Genomic DNA, 20,854 nt, shown 5'->3' with positions numbered 1-20,854 from the left:
AGTTCACACATTAGAAAGGCTCTGGGGCTGTGCAGCATTTCCACTTGTTCTTGGAGATCTGAAAATCTAAATGTTTAAGTGTTTTATCTAGAAAACACATGGAGACAAGTTTTCAAAAAAATTCTGAGCGTCCTGGCAGGTAGATTTTTCAGAAAAAGTCATAGTTGCAGACGTGTAACAGAAGAACTTACAGGACATGTTGGTAAAGCTCAGTTCAGACCAAAGATTCAAACGAGACCAGGTGAAACAAGTCATTACTTGCAATGCGCCGCTCTGCAACAGCAGGGGCGTCACTAGGGAAAATTTTGAATAATTCCCTGTTAAACACCTGATTTTAACATATTTTGACAAATAATTTTGACAAAGAATGAGCACTCATCTTCTGTTATTGGGTTGCCCAAATTGTTGGTTAAAGTTAAACCCAAAAGTCCCCCAGTTGGGGGACTTAGAGAACGACTTTGCAAACACAGTGATGCACTAATCACGAAGAATATAGTGATGTTGCACATCAAATTAAACTGCAGAACCCTGGCTACAAGGCTGTATAAACCCTTTTTACATGCCCCAGACACAACTCAAACAACAACTAAATAAATAACAACAAATCAAACTCCACACAGCACTGATGTGCCAACCCACTGGGCATATTTCGGGCTCTAACTCGACGCCATGTTATGCAAAACACACAGAAGACACCTCAAATGAAAGCAGAGACAGAGCCGTTTCCACACATAGCTAAAGCACGCTACACCAAAACATCAGAGAGATAGAGGCCAAAGAATAACAACAATAGAAATCGTTTTGCTGAACAATAGTTGTAAAATTTCTCTACCTTTGTTGCTTAGCCATGAAAAGTTTATTCTGCCGATAAAACACGGTACATCCTGGTAGACCGACATGTGATGATGACTCTCCTACTTTCTCTCCTCCTGCTGCCTTTTTGTTTTTTTCCCAAAAATTGTCTAATATCCATACTTACTACAAGACTAAGTAAAATGTGGTGACTTGGTGCTGGCCACCAGTATGCACAATAAATTAGGGGTGTAACGATTCGTTTTAACTTCGATTCGTATCACGATTCGTGGTTGCCGATACGATTCAAGGACGATATTGGTTCATTTAGAACGATACGATCCGGAACGATTCAGTGACTTGAAATCGATTCATTAAGTTTTTAGCCAAAAATTCAACCAATATGAAATAAATACCTAGATACTGGACAGTGCAGGTGAAGTTTCCAAGGTTCCTGTTGTTTCGTGTAAGGGAATCAGGTATAAATTAATTATGGATATAAACAAACAAGTAAACATCAATTAAATGCAAATGCATTCACCTTTTATTGAATTGAATTAACAGCAGGTTAACCTTTTCTGCTATCATTTTCAATATAAAAAGAGTACAGTAAATACAACCAACATTTCTTCAGGTTGAATTAACAGTAGGTTTACCTGCTACTTTTGCTGTTGTTTAACATAAAAATGCAATATTGATATCAAAAATAAAGTGCAACCAACATTTTTTCAGGTTGAATTAACAGTGGGTTTACCTGCTACTTCTGCTGTTGTTTAACATAAAAATACAATATTGAGATCAAAAATAAAGTGCAACCAACATTTCTTCAGGTTGAATTGACAGTAGGTTTACCTGCTACTGTACTTCTGCTGTTGTTTTTCAACATAAAAATAATACAAACAATATTAATATTAAAAATAAAGTGCAACCAATATTTCTTCAGGTTGAATTGACAGTAGGTTTACCTGCTATTTTGCTGTTGTTTTCAACATAAAAAGAGTACAATTATAAAGTGCAACCAACTTCTATTCAGGTTAAATGAGCAGTGTTTGAACCTGCTACTGCTCTCATTTTAATAAACAAACAGCAGTGCACTAATATTTAACAAAAGATCAAGTGTAACCAACTATTCTTCAATGAGTCTACAGATTTTTTTTTTCAAAAATATCAACTGAACCACATGATCTGGCCACAGAACACTTCTCTGTGCATTCACTTTGTCGCCAGCAGTACTAAAAGCTCACTCTGCTGGCACACTGGTGCCTGGGATACACAGGTACCGTTTAGCAAGGGTTGAAAGTAGTGGTAGCTCTTTCTCCTGAGATCTCCACCACTTCAGCATTTTCAGTCAAAGGCAATGTATCTTTTGCTCAGTACCTTATCACCTCTGCTCTGGCTGTCTCACTTGTGGATTTTCTTTCTCTTTGGGTGAAGGAATTGCCAAACCGTGCATCTAAGGCTTTCTTCTTACAAGGAGGTGACTCATTTGGAGCTGCAATATGATAAGAAATGTATTTCAAAATATAGTCATGTTTCTCATTTCTCATTAATACAAAACAACAACAATCTTTTATTGGTATCACATGAAACACACCTGTGGTCTCTCCCTGGGATCCTGACAGCTTTGTGCTTGAGCCTCCCTCGCCTTCCTCCTGATTTCCCATTGCAGGCATCTATGGATGTAAGAATGTGTGAACTGTTAAAATTTCTGCTCTGTAAGACTGCACACAGAAATTTAGAGGATGGTAAAGAACAGGTGAGAGTTGAGAGAGGACAAATAAAAGTGGAGAAGATCACAGAGCAGAGGAAAGAGGAGAGGGGAGAGGAGGAGAGAGGAAAGGAGAGGAGGGGAGGAGAGAGAAGAGAGGAGTTACCTGGTGGAACACTTCTGCCAAGAACCAGTTTTGCATAGACCTGTTCCCTGTCCTCTTTTTCCAGGTAGGGCAGTTCTTTAAATCGCAGGTCCAATGCTGATGCTGTTTAAAGAACAAGAGTGTTGCATTGCATTATTGAATTAAGTTGACCTGACATAGCAAGTGATGATCACCTCCTCATCCACAAAATAATCAGCAGACTAAACTTTTTTTTTTTTTTAAGAAATGTAGCACAGCAATGAGGTGAAGCCACCATGAACTAAGAATTTTATTGCAGATATCTTGTTTACTTTTCCATATCAAAAACCCTAACCCTAACTCAACTCAAATTCAAACTTGAAAACGCAAAGGTGTGGCATTTCACAAATTAATACAGTCTAACAACCTAAAATATTAACCAAGGTTGATTTTAATTGAGAGTCCAAATGAATTACCTATGCTTAGAGCATCTTGGGTGCCTCTGTAGCGTCTGGAGAGGTTATCGGTCATCACCCTCTTAATCTCAGCAACCAGGGTTGAATTGTCTTCGCATGGCTGTAGGTGTTTCAGCAGGTTTGCTTGAAGAGGAGCAATTACAGAGAGAGTTGGCTGGTTTTCTTCACGCATCACAGTGGGTGACATTTTGACAGGACCCATCAACTGAACAATGTCCTCCATGTTGGAAATATCACTCTCACTCAGCGTGCCTACATCTGTGACCCCCTTTCGCAGATCCTTGGACATCAGAGTTGCCATTACAGCTGGCTGCTGTTCCATAAAACGTTCAAGCATGTCGAATGAACTGTTCCATCTGGTGATTATGTCTTGGATCAGTTTATGTTGTGGTAAATCCATCAGATTTTGTTTTTCCTGTAGGACTTGACATGCAATTGGGCTGCGGTGAAAATATCCAACAGTTTTTCGCACTTTCCTCAACAACCTGGAAGCACGGTCCACCCCCCAAACCCTTCTGTGAGGCTAGGTTGAGCGTATGTGCGAAGCAGGTAATGTGCGGACTGAACTGGGCTTCTGCACAGACCACAATCATTTTTCACTCCGTGCAGGTTTCACGCAGTAACGCGCCAATATTTTTACCAGTATGGGCTTCGTTTAAGACTCTGGTTTGCAAAACAAAGGTCTTCATGTTCCACTCCGGATCAGTGTGATGAGAGGTAATTGTCACATAACCTTGATTTGCGCATGACGTCCAGCCATCCGTCGTTATCGCTACTCATTCAGCTTGAGAAAGCGGCAGCTTCACATCATTCTTAGTACTTTCATACAATGCAGGAATAACCTTTTCTGAGTGTGGTCGGCTCGGTATCTGGTACCGTGGCTCCAATGTTTGAATCATTTCACAGAACCCCGGATTTTCAACCACGCTGTAGGGTCGCATGTCTTTACATATAAACTTGGCAATTGTTGCCATGATGTTTTTCACCCAAGCTGAGTTTCGGCCTAGTTTCTGACTAAACACGCTGCCAAGGCCTGAGGCTTCTGCAGAGTTGACGTTACCTTGCACTGCTGCTGCAGCGGGAATGCTGCAAGAGGTGCCTGGACGGTTCGCGTTGTGTGAAATCCCATGGCACCTTAGTAGGTGGTTGGAGAGATTTGTTGTGTTGCTGTGGTATTTTACTTTACCTTTACATATCCTACAAACAGCGAGCGACTTATTTAGAACACCTCCGTCTTTGCAAAAGCCAAAGTGTTTCCACACACTGTACTGCAATGGTGGCTTGATCATTTCTGACTCGCCAGCTTCTCCTCCTCCATCCGCCATGCTTTGTTGTCATTCTGAGATTCGCGCTGCTGCTTGCGCATGCCGATGACGTCACAGACAGGTAGACTGAATCGAGTAACATTTAACGCGTCTTCATTAAAAGTGCTAAAACACACATCCATATAAAGTTTGCCATGCTTAAATCCAATGTGTAATTTCCTGGTATCGATACAATTTATTGATTACCTTTTAAAACGATTTTAGATCGATATATGTCGTCCGGAAGGCCAACTTGCCAAGCACAGATCGATGTAGTTGGATCATAGGAATATAAATCGATACATCGATGTGGTAGATGAATCGTTACACCCCAACAATAAATACAATTGTAATACAGAGTAGCCTACTGACGTTGCACTTGAGTTGCACTATCATTCTGACTGCCCATATATGGGCATATGTCATGTAAGCTGGTGTGACAGTGAGTGTGTTGTGTGCTGCTGTGCTGCTGTGCTGCTGTGCTGCGTGTGCTGCTGTCTGTTGTGCTCCCGTGCTCTGCCGTGGACTTTACGTTGGAAACTAGGTGCTTTATTAGTAAAAAAAAATAAAATAAAAAATAAAAAACGGGGAGGCTTAAGAGATCCGGGGCAGAGCCCAAAAGATCCGGGGCTATAGCCAGGAATGCCCAGGTCTGACTATGTCCATGTGCAGCGTTATAAAACCCTACCAGTTCACACCAATGCAACTAGATCAGATAGTGTACCATCTCTATGCAACAGCTCTCTGTATTTCCATTCTGATTTTCAGCTTTTCAGGCTGATTTTGTAACCGAATATAATTTGTAGTGTTGTGGATTTATTTGCTGCCCGCAAACCAAAAATCATTTGTGTTGTTGGTCCTTCCAATAAAATCAAAGAAAGTTCTGAGCAAAACAGGAGGCTGATCAGAAGTCCAATGCAAGAAGGTTTATTCTTTGTTCAAGTTGGCATCCAAGTTAACCCATGTGAGTTGGTGGTCCGGACCAAGACTTGAACCCAAAAGGCTCGGGCACGGACCTTTATAACTAGTCCCTCTCTCTCTCTCTTTCTCTCTCTCTCTCTCTCTCTCTCTCTCTCTCGCTCACTTTCTTAAGTTTTTTTTAACCAACCATATGTGTAGAATTACCCTTATTTTTTCTAAGTCATAGTCACTTTTACATCACTTGAACCCTGACAGACCCCTAAAACCAGTTAAAACCGGTTGGGGGGCCTTCCTTCTCAAAACTGTCAACCTGAGCATTTTACGTCCTCCACATCTGATCTCCCTCACCTTTGATGTATCCCGATTATCCAAGTCTGAGTTGGTGTGTATGTTGCAGGTGCTTGGACTGGCCTCAGGGTGTGTGTATGTCCCAGGCCTTGCATGTACTATGGTGTCTATTAGCCCGCCAGTGGACCCTGGTGTCTGTGTTCTCCAAACTTCCCCCTCCTTCTCCTGTCTTGCTTTTACTATAGGGCCTTCATTCTATTATTGTAGACGAATTCGGCAAGCTATTTGTGTATGCCGCCATCTTGCGGCGGCGCCATTGCTGCGGTGACATGTGTCAGTCATCAATTCATTATGCTGTCATTGTGAACTGACTCTCTACAGTGACAGCATCATGAATAGCTGGATTGATGATGTCATGCATCATCATATAATGAATTGATGACTGACACGTCACCGCAGCAATGGCGCCGCAAGATGGCGGCATACACAAGTGGCTCGCCGAATTCGTCTATATGTGGATCTTGCTTGGCTTTTTCTTATAAATTCACACAGTGATAGCATATTGATGACACAGTTGTAATGAATTGATAACAGTGGTGATATATTGATTATATATTGATAATACAACTCAACACACAGTGATTATGCTTAGATTTTGGTGCTCTTGATTACCTTTTAACTCAGTTTGATAAGATATTATATACATGTACACACATGCATATATACATACATACACAAACGTATGTATGTGTGTGTGTGTATATATATGTGTATATATATGTATATATATATGTGTATATATATGTATATATATATATATATATATATATATATATATATATGCATTCACACGCACATAATGATCAGATCACTGTTCAAAAAAACCCCTCAAAAGTAGCTTCTTAAAATATGAATTCACATTGATAGTGAGATACTTGCTACAGTTTCATTTGTAGTTGTGATGAAACAGTGAAAAACAGAAACGAAACAAGCATCAAATGGACTGTATTCATAATCAGTATGCCACAATAATTTAAATAACCAGCTACAGTTAATCAGTCAATGAGAATGTGTGTGTGTGTGGGCAGGTCATAAGTACAAACAGCAACCAACTGTCTGACATGCAAGCGAACACGTCGTCTGCGGTCATTTAGACTCCACCAGCGGACTTCATTACAAGCCGATTAGCTATACAGGTGACATGCCTTATGTTCTAAAACCAGCCACTGGAGATTTGACCAACTGAGTTGTAGATGACACCATCAGCTGGCTTGAGTTGAGCTCAGACTGGTTAGTTTACCACTTTAACTTTGCTCTGCAACATTCTAAAACAGTGTTTATTAATGTACAGTATTTGTCAGCATTAAAAATTTGTTGAAGACAATTTTTCTTGAGGTACCCCTGCTGCTCTGCTGCTCCGTTGCTAGGGACGCCATAGCAACGGCCTTAGATTGAGGAGCATCAAAATCAGTTAACGTTAGTCAAATAGGATTGGAGTGGCAAGTTCAGGACATCACTTTTAACATTTTTGGAGAGGACAAAACACTTGATGTTTGGCTAAAAAATGACATGTCCCCAGCAAAGAAAAAAGAAAGGAAGAGAAAAGGAGGAGCAAACCGGCACAAACAACTAGATGTAGTAAGTAGTAAGCCATGTTCTAAGCGGAATAATGTATAGTGAGCTGGTGACAGTTGAAAAATAACTCCCAATGGAATGGAATGGAACCCCTCCGCCTCCTGCTGGGAGTTAATTAATCAGTCATCGGCTCACTATACATTATCCCTTACGTAATTCATCAATAATTTATACAGCAGCCTCCACTTAAGAATGGCCACAGAAGAAGTTACAGTTGTTAACAAATTGATTAGAAAACGCTTCTATCTGCTAACGACTCGGTGACTTGTGTGAATTTTTCAGATCCAAAGTATATTTTTTTGACCACTTCCACTGAGAGTTTTCTTTTACTTCGAGACTGACAAAAGGGAGAAAGAAATACAACTATTTTTTTATGTTTCATAAATGCCAACGGGCAACAGTGTTTATAAACTGAAGCTCAGTAAAGATAACTGCGTGGTGTGTGAACGTATTTGTGTGCTGCGTGTGTAACAGTGTAGGTACGAGCAGCAGCCTTTGTGGGGACCAGTCAAGACATTGTGGGTGTGATGATAGCACTCCTCATAGGCATTTTAAAATAAGACAATAATTATCTAGTCTCTTAGAGTTTAGTAACAACTCTGGCCTAATGCAGAATAGAAAGCAATGGGTTGATATTGACTGTTGATTAAATATTGAATTTTAAATGTTGATTAGCTCGGCATACAGGGCAATATGGATGCAAATCTATCAGTAATTAATAACCAGTGTTTTCCCTACATGCATTTAGCAGCGGGCTCCAAAATGATAAGCGCCACTGCTATATAAAAATGTTCTTACTGGGGTCACATGATGGCAGCTTAGGAGACAGTAGAACTTGAGGGAGCTCTGCAAACACCTAACATATACTTAACATTCTAGCTTGAGATGCGTTTTTTTAATTTTCTCCACTGCCAATGCAGTATTATGACTCTTGGAACATTTCTGGACAAAACAACATCAGACAATGCCTTGTTCCAAGGGCAAAGGCAACAGCAAACCATGACAGCAGACCACCAAGAACACGGCTACATCATTAGACCAGCAATGCCGCAAGCAGGAAGAAGATGACAACAAGATTGAGCTGGAACCTGGGTTCGCTTAAGCGTTTGAACTAATAAGTAAAATAATATTGCTATTAAAGATAAACTCGACCCCTGGCTAAAAACAGTCCTCTTGCACGCCAGTGAATTAAAGTGGGCCAACGACTGACTTGATGAGGTAGAAGCAAGGATGCCACAGGTGGAGACAGCTAATGAGTCCCAAGTTGCTAAAATTCTAGCCCTCAAGAGCAGGGCTGTACGTTAACTTTTTTAGCCCATAGCACTGGTGCTACAGAGGGTGATAATTTTGTAGCACAGACCAGAAAGTTTGTAGCACCTGTCACGATAACAAATTTTGCGGGGCGATTAATTGCATCAGAAATTATTGCGATAAGCAGTAATATTGTGTAATATTGTGCTTTTATGATCATTTTTATTATTGTTGTAGTTTTGCTGTTTTTAGACCATTTTTTAAACTTACATAATGATAATAAGGGCATAATGATGCAAGTACACCCTTTTAAAGAGAAATAAACATTTATTCAACAAGAATATTTACAAATGCAAAAAAAGAAAATTTAAATATCCTAAATAACACGTAAAAATACCAAAATAAATAAATAAAGACCTTATGAATACAAAAAAATAGACTCTCAGTCTCTCAGTCTCAGGTGTGCAGTTAAGTTGGTCGTATTCGCTCTTTTTGTTGAGATGGTTTTAGAACAAACCCGGCATACCGGCTCGCCCAAATTACTGGGCTGCCCTCTAGAGTTGGGCAGTATCCAAATTTTGCTACTGTCAAACCTTCCCCACATTTTCCCAGGGTATACGGTATTACTGTGACTAATTAAAAATCACTTTGAAGGTCGCCAAAATGTCAGCTTGTGCCTATACTGTTCAGAAACAGAATAGCAAACATTACATAGGCCTAAGAATACTGAAAAATAACAACAAAACATGTACAACATTAACAACTTTTATTAACAATATTTAAAAAAAGTGCAAATGCAGCAGTCAACCAAACAGAATGAAATAACAACAATTTGTCTGTGGGCTACAGTCCACTTCCAAAAAAAGTAACAATAAATAACAGTGGTAACAATAATGTGTGCTATACAGCGTATCCTCAGACCACAATAGGTACTGTCTGTTGGTTTATTTTTAGAACCTATCAACATAAACCAAATAAATTAAAAGCACAGCTCTACAGCATCCAGTACTAGGGCTTATCAAGTAAGAAAAACAGAACAATAAATGACAAGGCATAACCGAAAATGGGCATATATAATCCTATCCTGAGACGCAACGGAAAATAGCCTATTGTTTATTGTTTATTTTTAGAGCCTACCTTTAGTTTGAAAAGTTCACCCTCTGCAAGTCCAAACTTTTCTGTCCATCAGAACAGGCTTCTCCTCATTGAAAATGAAATAAAAACAGACTATAATGCTAACTACAGCAGCATCATATGCTTAAAATTATTCAAGGTTTTTTTTCCAGAAAAACCAGCATGTTTACTTTTTCCAGCTGGAGCAGGGCACGTAGTGGATTGACAACTTCAGCCGTGGTGCTGAACACCTGCTCTGATGGAGAGCTTGTGGCACAAACGCACAGGTACTTTCGGGTAGCCCTCGACATCAGAGGAAAATGCCTGGCTCCATCACATTTCCACCAGAGAAAGGCGTCTTCGTCTCCCTGAATAACAGGCTCGCGACAATAGGCAGTTATCTCTGCTCCTGCTCGCTCCTGTATGGTGACGACCGGACCTGCCACCACATCAGCTTTTCTAGAGACTGCCCAGAGTCATCTGTTCTTCGGAGATTCGGGTTGCGCTTCTCCTCCACTACTCCACTCTGATGGCCACTGGACCTGCTGCTGCTGCTGCTGCTGCTTGCAGAAGTTGTGTTTTTTTTCGCAACCAACTGGCTTGATGCGCGGCTTGCCATCTTTTCTTCTCTTTCACAAGTCTGAGCTGTCACGTGACGACGTCACATCCGAAAACTTTATCAAATGTCATCTCCCGACAACAGTTAAGGGCAGTTATAAGAGAAACGTTATAGCCTACTAATAGTTTTAAATTGTAATTAGTATTAAATTGAAAACTCAACCACACATACATAGGTCCTGGACAAGCCCTCATTATTTAGGCATTAAATAAATTATATTTAATATTATTTCAGGCCCCTATAGGCCTATATGGGCGGCAGATTTTTTAATGACAGTAATGAAACTGATACCGTTGCTATTTTTAGATACCATAGGATACCTTATTACCGTATTATCGCCCAACCCTACTCCCCTCTGTCATTTGGTTTAAATCCAAAATACTCCCACACAGGGGCCATGGCATTTGGTTTAGGAACGAGCCCCGCCTCCCCCACAGAGACAAAGACACTCGATGACAAGAGCTTTCCCTCCGTTCATTACGCTAATGAACCAACTCACCTGGCTGCCAGACCATGCACAGCAGTGAACACTCTTGTTGTCTAGTCTCTTTGGTGGCGAGAGATGAGGAAAACAAACACGCATTAATATGGCAATTAATCACAGCCAGAAAAGTTACCGTCTCCCTTTAAAATTACCGTGCAATTAACCAACTTATCGCATATCGCGACAGGCCTATAAATTCTTTATTATTTTTCTCTTCTTGTTTGGGGTTTTTGTCGAGGGGCTGAAAATGCTTCTTCATTTTCATCGCCATCATGCTAAAGTGAGGTGATAATGGGAGAGGCTGGAGGTAACCGCACAGGAATTGGAATTGTAGTTGGATATACAGGAAATATACAAATGGTGGTTATCACGGTAGACTACAACTACCATGTAGACCAGCGATTTTTTTTTTTGTAGGATAACAATGAGCCATCGCTCATGTCATGTGTCAGATTTTACGAGAAAAAAACAGACCACACACACACAAGCGGCTTGCAAGCAGTCTGTCGCACGCGTGCTACTAGGCAAATAAATTCATTTTTTCCATCGCACGTGCGCACATATATGTCGCACTGTACAGCCCTGCTCAAGAGGAAAGAATCTCTCACAGATCACATAGACAGGCTTGAAAACAGAAGACAGCAGAAGGACATAGAGATTTTTGATATTCCAGAGAGCTATGGAGGGGAGGAATGCTTTAGATTTTTGGGAGCACTGGCTCCCGAATCTTTTCAACATGAAGACCAAGGGAGGCTGGGTCAAACAAGAAAGAGCCCTAGCACCCAAGCTCGGAAACGAACAACGATAACCTGGTCATCATAAGATTCTACACCTTTCATGACAAACAGAAGGTGATAGCAGCTTTGAGGCACAAAGTGGGTAACAGCGATATCATCTTGGAGGGTAAAAAAAAATCTCCCTCTATAACCTGTTTGTCATAGTGCTTCAGAGGTGAAAAGATTTCACAACGTCTATTGCAGCAAAATACGCCATGCTTTTTCCGACAAGGCTACAGGTGTCACTGTTTCCTTCCCCGACTGTAGCCCGGTCTTTGTGACCAGCGTAGCAAGCCACGGTGCGCCAGTGGCAGAGCCGAGTCTGGACAGTGGGTCGTTTATACTGATTGATATTCTTTATTATGACATATTTCGTTTAAATATTTATAATATTGATCATTTCTTAATATATACGGCTTAAACAATATACACCTTGTTAATTGATGTGTCTGCCTAAGTGTAACCCACTGTAGCCCAGCTGTTCAAACAGGAGATACCTTGTCACATTTAACATTATTGTTTGACATTAATGTGAATGTTATATTTATAAGGCTGGGATTTTTACTGTTTTTCAGTTGCTCCCACTCAACTGAGTTATGCAACTTTCTCGTTTGTGCACCGGTAATTGGAGTGTTATTTAGCACCAGTTTTTAGTTTACCTCTGTCATACATACGAGACATGCTTACATCTTACAGCTGCCTGCTGATCAGGAATCCCCATGGAAACTGGGAAGAGACCGCCAAATTATTTTCTTTTAATTGTTTATTGTTTTTTATTTTTGTGGTTCTGTGTTTTTGTTTGTATTTCATGCTCAGGACTGGTCTGTCACATTTATATCATCACGTCAACGTGGTTACTAATGTTGGCTAAACAAAAGACTCAGCTGTGTGCATTGTTCTGTATTTGAGTTTGTTTTGGGTGAGAATTAATCTCTCAAGGAAGAGTGTAATGATTAAGAGAGAGACACCAATGAGTAACTAGGACACAAGAATGCAGTTATAGAATGATTTGCATTAACACAATATGAACACGCACACAAATTTACACTCTAAGCCAGGGAATAACCTATTCCCTATTGGAAAGTCTTTTCTTGGGTGCACCCTTAAAAAATAATGTCTGTCTTAGAAAGATAAAATGGATCCATCCACTCTCCTTGAGAGACAGTTCTGTTCACTTTCCCTCTGAAGTCTAAAAGTCACCATCTTACCGCACCACAGCAGGGTAGAAGAATAAAAAAGGTTCTCAATCCAGGTGCTCAACATGGGTAGCTCGCCACTCTCCCTCCAGGGAGAGAATCAAGCTCAAATCCAAGTCCAATCCAGGAAGCAAGGAATTCAAGGGTGTCCAAAAAAAACCCAGCCTGTATTAACATAACAGGTGGTTTATAGCATATGTATCTCCAGTCAACTCTTTTAAATGTTGTTTTAACTTTTTAACTGTTTCAACAGCTTTTAGCTGTTAACTCTTTTTAATAACTTTTAACTATTTTTAACACTTTTTAACTTTAGTGTCATCTTTTTATCAATATCAAATACAACCTTTTAAATTAACCCATGAATTTAGGATAACTGTTGCATTGAAATATTAACATATGAAATGTCAACTTCACTTCTATTTATTTAACATATACCCAAAAGTGCAAATAAAATCATGACATTCACTTGTAAAGTGCAAATAAAATAATCAATGACAACTGAAAACAACTTGAGAAAATTTTGTGGCTAACTGTAAAGCTGCAATTTTTGACATTAAATGCTCACTACATTGAATGTGAGTGAAACAATACATTTCTGTGTTACCATGCTCCCATCTACTGGCCATGCATGGTAATAACTGATACTGTGGCTGACTGAATCGAAACGAAGAGAGCTAGCTCCATTAGCCTGTTAAACTCACATAAATCACACTGTTTATACCATGAAATTAACACACACTCGTTTCACACAAAAATACCTGTTTGTCTTTTTCAATAGAAAAATAGCAACTCACAGCAGCTCCATGGTGAATCACCATGAGGCTAAGCTAGTAACCTGGAGGCTAACACCACAGCTAAGCTAATTCACGGAGATTTTGCTAGCAGTCATGTGCAGTCATTGTTACAAGTTGATAAAGTTACTCACTGAGGGAGAAAGAGGGGAAAAAAATATCTCAAACAGAAGATCAGGATCTCAGAGTCACTTCGACAGTGGTCTTAAATCCTATCTGGTCGGGTAGTTTGCTGTTTTTTGGTGCAATATCAAGTACTTTTATCAAGGAATATCACTCTCAATTAGCAAAGTCTCTGTTGTCATCTTGCAGTGCGCTGCAACTTTGCAGTCTCCAAGTCTCTCGCGATGCCAATAGGAACCCTCAAAGATAGAACTAATTCTTTAGCCTTTAGATGTTTAAAGGAGCTATATGTAAGAAATATAAAGCAAATAGTCATAAAATCCTCCTAATATGTCGCAGAGACTAAGGAATAATGTTCATATAACATACTGATCTCACCGACAACAATAGTACAGCCAGAATATTCGCATTTAAAAAAAAAAAATTATGGTCCGCAAATCATGTTTATGTTTTGAATTTGTGTTTTGGCCTGTTGCGCCACCCACCGCCGTCTACCAGTCACACAGTCAGCAGAGTCTCAGCATCAGTTACAGTTACGACTGAGCTACAGCAGCACGCCAAGCAGCATTAGCAGTGTCCCGGTACATAGCATTAGCAGCCGGCTCCTCATGAGCTGTATCCCGGCAGCAGCGTTAGCAGCAGAGAAGCCGGACTTGCTCGAACGGTCCGCTGGAAAACCGAAGATCAGGGACGCGGCGACGTGACCCTGCCACAGCAGCCGCCCGTGGGCAAACAAATCAGTCTCCAGCGTGCTGCTGTCCAGCAACCTCAAATCTGTAGAGGAGGGGGGGCGAACACGACTTGCGGCAGTATGTTGAATTTGAGTGCAGTAATCGTTTTGGCCACATTCTTACATACAGTGCCTTTAAGGCCAATTTTACTCCCCTCCTAGATACTATAAAATCTAATATCTGTCATCAAAATGAATGTGCTGCCTAGGTTATTATACCCCTTACAGATTATTCCTTTGCTATCATCAAACAAAATTCTTAAGATACTAAACAGCTGGTTGACTGGGTGACTTTATTTGGAACAAGAGAAAACCTAGGATTAAAATGTCAATATTGTAGCTTCCTAATTCAAAGGAGGCTTAGATTTTCCCAATTTTAAATCAGTTGAGTTTTTTAGCAGAATGGGTTAGGAAAGATCCTACTTCTGTTTAGTTAGACCTTGAATCATCACAGATCTCTTGCTCCTTGTTGGGCCTCCTGTCTTGTAAGAATTTGAGATCGGCTAGGAATTTATGTAATAACAGCCCCATCATTTCCAATACCTTAAAGGCATCGTTTCTTATACGTAAACTTGAGGGGAGGTCGAACTTAACTTCCCTATTGATTTCAATTCAAGGTAACACGGACTATAAACCTGGGCATGATTGACACTGGACGTAGCACTTGGACATCTGACGGAATAAAGGGAAAAGGGAAAAAAAAATGTATGATTTATTTGAGGGGACATCCTTGTTATCATTTGAACATATATAAATAAGATATTATATCCCCAGATGCCACTCCTTGTGATACCTACTAATCAGAGATTTTGTGACCAGAAAAACCACTGTAGTATCTGAAGTTCTACATGTATGTGACGTCCTGGGTCAGATGACCAGTTAGGGGCCCACGGTCAAGAAGGTATATATGGCCAGGGTCAAGAGGGTATTTATGGCCCAGGTCAAGGATTGGTGAAGTCCAACTAGGGTGTCTCTCTGTCATCCGTTCCATTTTGTCTAACATTTCACAGAGACAACCAACCTATATAAGCAGGATAGCTGGACTTGTTATTCAGAGCAGTTCATATTGGCTTCGAACCCTCTCTCAGGCAATCCTAGGTGCTTGATTTTATGCTGTACTTCTTGTAATAAACCTCTCTATATACAAGCAAGATGGTGTCAGCGGAGTCTCCTTCATCACCTTCACATCATCGCTATTTCATAAACAACAATTTTGGCGTCACGAACTCCGGACGTGTTGTGGTCTAATGCCATAGAGCAGTTACTGCTTCAGTGTCCGACTCGAATATCCATTCCTTAGTTTCATAATGTTTTAAACCAGACTGGTGTGTTAAATGTCCTAGCTGCTGCACAAACATGGCAAAATAAAATTGGTGTAAATATTGATGAGGATGACTGGGATGACATTCTCCACTCTGTTACAAGTAGGCTGCAAACACAGCACCCTCAGGCCCTCCTTCTGATCTCTGGGGACTTCAACCATGCCTCTCCATCCTCCACCCTGCCCACCTTCACCCAGTATGTTTCCTGCCACACCAGAGACAATAAAATACTGGATTTATTTTATGCCAACACCAAGGAGGCATACCACTCATCCCCCTGCCCCCCCCCCTGGGAAGAGCTGATCACAACCTGGTTCATGTTCTGCCTGTCTACAGACCTCTGGTGGAGAGAGAACCAGCAACCACCCACACTGTGAAAAGATGGTCTGAGGAGGCCGAGGAGGCCCTGAAAGACTGCTTCAAGGTCACTGTGTGGGAGGTACTCAGCGATTCCCGTGGAGAGGACATTGACAGTATGACATCATCCATTACAGACTACATAAACTTCTGTGTGGAAAACACCATACACACCAGGACTGTACGCTGCTTCTCCAACACCAAACCCTGGATTACTCCAGAGTTAAAAGCTCTCCTGAAGGAGAAGCGGAGAGCTTTTAACTCTGGAAACAAGGAGGAGCTGAAGGCCGTGCAAAAGGAGCTACGGAGAAACATCAGGCGGGGAAAGGAAGGATTTAAATAGAAGATGGAGGAACAGCTGCAGCAGAGCGATGTCAGCAGAGTCTGGAGAGGTCTGAAAACCATCTCAGGACACAAACAACCAGACTCCCAGGCCAGAGGTGACCAGCAGTGGATGAATGATCTGAATCTGTTCTTCAGTAGATTTGATCAGTCTGCCCCTCACCTGGCCCAGACACCACGGCTGCAACCCCCCTCATCCTCACCTTCACCTTCCCCCCCACCTACACTCCTGGCACACTGCTTCGACAGCCCCCCCACCCCTCCCCCCACCTCATAACCCCCACCCCCAAGCACACAGCCCCCCTGCTCCAGCTTGTCCTTCACTACCTGTCAGGTGAGAGATCAGCTGAGGAGGATAAAGACGAAGAAGGCTGCGGGTCCAGATGGCATCAGCTCCAGGCTCCTGAAGTCCTGCGCAGACCTACTGTGCGGGATAGTTGAAACCATCTTCAACCTGAGCCTGAGGCTGGGGAGAGTACCACAGCTGTGGAAGACATCCTGCGTGGTACCTGTGCCTAAGACTCCGCACCCCAAGGACTTCAGCCGTCAGACCGGTGGCATTAACATCGTACCTCATGAAGACTCTGGAGCGCCTGGTCCTGTCTCGTCTCCGCCCCGTAGTAGGCCCTCCAAGGGACCTGCTGCAGTTTGCCTACCAGCCTGGCATTGGGGTGGACGATGCTGTCATCTTCCTCCTGCATAGAGCTCTTTCCCACCTGGAGAAGCCTGGAAGCTCTGTGAGAATCATGTTCTTTGATTTCTCCAGCGTTTTCAACACCATACAGCCTGCACTTCTGAGGGACAAACTGGAGCACATAGGGGTGGCTAATCACCTCACATCCTAGATCCTGGACTACCTCACAGACCAGCCGCAGTATGTCAGGACCCAGGATTGTGTATTGGACTTGGTTGTCTGCAGTACGGGGCCCCGCAGGGGACAGTGCTGGCACCGTTCCTCTTCATCCTCTACACTGCAGACTTTTCATACGACACCCCCACCTGTCATCTGCAGAAGTTCTCTGATGACTCTGCCGTCGTCGGCCTCATCACAGATAGGGACAACAGGGAGTACAGAGAACTGAACCAGGACTTTGTGGACTGGTGCCTGAGGAACCACCTTCAGATCAACTCGGGGAAAACCAAAGAGCTGATGGTGGATTTCCACAGGCGCAGACTCCTCCCCCCAACACCAGTGAACATCCAGGGAAAGAGCTTTGAGATGGTGACATCTTATAAGTACCTGGGTGTTCATCTTAACAATAAACTGGACTGGACTAATCACATAACAGCACTGTACAGGAAAGGCCAAAGCAGACTCTACCTGCTGAGGCGGCTCAGGTCTTTTGGAGTGCAGGGGGCGCTCCTGAAGACCTTCTTTGACACTGTGGTGGCATCAGCCATCTTTTACGGAGTAGTCTGCTGGGGCAGCAGCGTCTCGGCTGCAGATAGGAAGAGACTGGACAAGCTGATCAAGAAGGCCAGCTCTGTCCTGGGATGCTCTCTGGACTCTGTGCAGGTGGTGGAAGAAAGGAGGATGACAGCCAAGCTGTCATCTCTGAGGACTAATGACTCCCATCCTCTGCAGGAGGAGATAAAAGCTCTGGAGAGCTCATTCAGCGATAGACTGATTCACCCAAAGTGTGTGAAGGAACGCTATCGCAGGTCCTTCCTGCCTGCTGCTGTCAGGCTACATAACCAGCACTGCTCACAGTAGACTGCACCATGGACACTTTATTGACACTATGGACACTTTATGGACACCACAGCTGTCTGCTGTTTTGCACATACAGTCACTTGCACTAGATGTGCTCCCTTTATCCACTGCTCATTTTTTGCTCATTTTCATTCACTGCTGCTCATTATTGTCCACTTCCTATTATTTTCATTATTATTATTATTAATGTTATTGTTATTGTTATTGTTATTTATCGCCGTCTCTTGTATTTTTGTACTTATTTGCATGCCTAGTTATTTAAGTTTTTTAAGTTTAATTTTGAAATCTTTAAACTGACTCTTTCTCCTTGACTGCTGTAACACTGGAATTTCTCAATTATGGGATCAATAAAGGTGTATCTTATCTTATCTCATCTTATCTTATATGGAACCATACAAGGAAGATATCAGTGTGTAATCTTTCTAGTTTGTTACAATATAAAATCCTGCACTGCCTGCAAATCTCTCCTTTTAAAAGGCATAAAATTAAGCCCCAAGTTTCACCTCTGTGTCTAAATTGTAAAATCTAAGTAGGAACTCATACACATTGTGTCTGGGTCAGTCCTAAAATTCAAGCATACTCTCTTGACTCCTGCGTCACCCGTGTCAAGATGCTATTGTTGGTTTTACACACACACACACACACACACACACACAGCACTGAACACTTCTGTAGAGGCTGCACATTTAGCATTGATTTGTCCAGTAATATGCCCACATGATTAACATAGAATCTTTATGTATACCAGCTCTTTCTCATCTGCATTTCTCTCGGATTTCAGTTATTTCGTCTCTGCCACTGGAAGCACAGCGTCCATTAGAGACCCAATTTTCACAATTTTTGGTTTTGATGTCATCTCTCAAAATCCTCTTGAACTATTTTGATACAGTTTTTATGTAGGTAACTTGTATCAGTGTTCTCCTTGTTAACAGTCATCAGTTGTTTTTACAAGCAATGTATGAGTCACAATATTGATTGAAATACTAGATGTCAAATGTTATATCTGCTTTCAGGTTCAGGAGTGATTGTAACAGCATATGGGGTATGAGAAGCATTTTATTAAACATAATGTGGCTTCTACAATAGTGTTGCAACATAAAACCCTTCTTGTGCAAGTAGAAGTAATGAATTAATGAAGCCACAGAAGTAATGAAGAATAATGTTAGAAAATAAACTGCGCACATGCCTGATCTGCTTGCACGAGTTCATCTCACCACTTAACGTTAAACAGGGCTGATGAGAAAAATCTGACATACTGGACACTATAGAAGGTAACTCAGGGACTGACGATGTTATATACAACATAACGTTACTAACATCACAAATCTCTGTGCCACTGCATGCGAGAGAGAGACTTAATATTTTTAGCTTAGAAGCTAACGTTAGCCATGCTGCTGCCCCAGCAAGGCCCCCAGTGAGATCCTTTCCCTTTCAGAAGCTTTATAATCCAGCCTTGAACTGCAGTGTCAATTTGGTGACTTGGTAAAATAAATCCGTAGTGATAAATCAGACGCTGAATGTCTTCTGTAATTATTTATCTGTTTTCCGATTAGAAATGAGAAATGAAAAATGTTTAACTTTGAGTAAAATGCTGCGCTTGTCTCTGTCGAGAGCTGAACAACAACAGCTTGCATTTTTCAGCAGGGTAAAGAAATGCAATGGTGGACACACGACCTTATTAAAAGTAACACCTGCAATTGTCCGACCATTGAGAATTTGTTAAGACAAGAGTTTAACAACCAAACAATCGACCAGCTGACTAGAACTTTAGAGTTCCAGGGCGAAGCACTGATAAACATTAAGTATTTAATCAAACCATAGTATAATGGTATTCATTCTGTTGAATTAATATTATTGGTTTCTACCTCATTCTGTTGTGTATAGGAGTACTTACTGTTGGACAGACAGATGGGGCACACAGTTATAAGGCGGAGGGATTGTAATGGGAGCAGAGGGCTGTTAGGTATGACTGTATGGCAGTGGCAAATGCTCTTCTGGGCTCACAGCTATGTCGGGGAGGAGGGCCCCTGTAGCTTAATTTTGGTCAGGGCCAACTCTGCTTTGTCACAAGGTTATATGATATCACAGTCACTATTTTTTTAGACTTCGGTTAGCACTCTTTTTTCAACATACGTGTGTGCATGATTCCCTATTGATTAAAGGAACTGTATGTAAGAAATCTAAAGCAAATAGTCTTAAAATCACCCTAATATGTCACAGAGACTAAGGAATAATGTTAATATAACATACTGATCTCACTGACAACAATAGTACAGCCAGAATATTCACATTTAAAAAACATTTTTACAGTCCGCAAATCATGTTTTTGTTTTGAATTTGTATTTTGGCCTGTTGCGCCACCCACCACCGTCTACCAGTCACACAGTCAGTAGAGTCTCAGCATCAGTTACAGTTACAACTGAGCTACAGCAGCACGCCAAGTAGCATTAGCAGTGTCCCGGTACATAGCATTAGCAGCCGGCTCCTCATGAGCTGTATCCCGGCAGCAGCGTTAGCAGCAGAGAAGCCAGACTTGCTTGAACGGTCCCCTGGAAAACCGAAGATCAAGGATGCAGCGATGCGACCCTGCCACGGCAGCCGCCCGTGGGCAAACAAAGTCTCCAGCATGCCGCTGTCCAGCAACCTCGAATCTGTAGGGGAGGGGGGCGGACACGACTCGCGGCAGTATTTTGAATTTGAGTGCAGTAACCATTTTGGCCACATTCTTACATACAGTGCCTTTAATTGATGAGCTGCTAAACAGTAAATTAATCTGCAGCTATGTTAA

General features: G+C 41.7%; 1 protein-coding gene across 8 annotated transcripts in view; it reads left to right on the top strand.

Annotated features, from left to right (window-relative positions):
- The window catches only part of usp25 (ubiquitin specific peptidase 25), a 256,799-nt gene that overhangs the window by 217,506 nt on the left and 18,439 nt on the right, over positions 1 to 20,854 (top strand). The gene's annotated exons all lie outside the window — the stretch shown is intronic.

This window comes from Epinephelus fuscoguttatus, linkage group LG12, assembly GCF_011397635.1.
Source record: "Epinephelus fuscoguttatus linkage group LG12, E.fuscoguttatus.final_Chr_v1".
Lineage (NCBI taxonomy): Eukaryota > Metazoa > Chordata > Actinopteri > Perciformes > Serranidae > Epinephelus > Epinephelus fuscoguttatus.
Note: the sequence above shows the minus strand (reverse complement) of the source record. Positions and strands in the feature narration are given on the sequence as shown.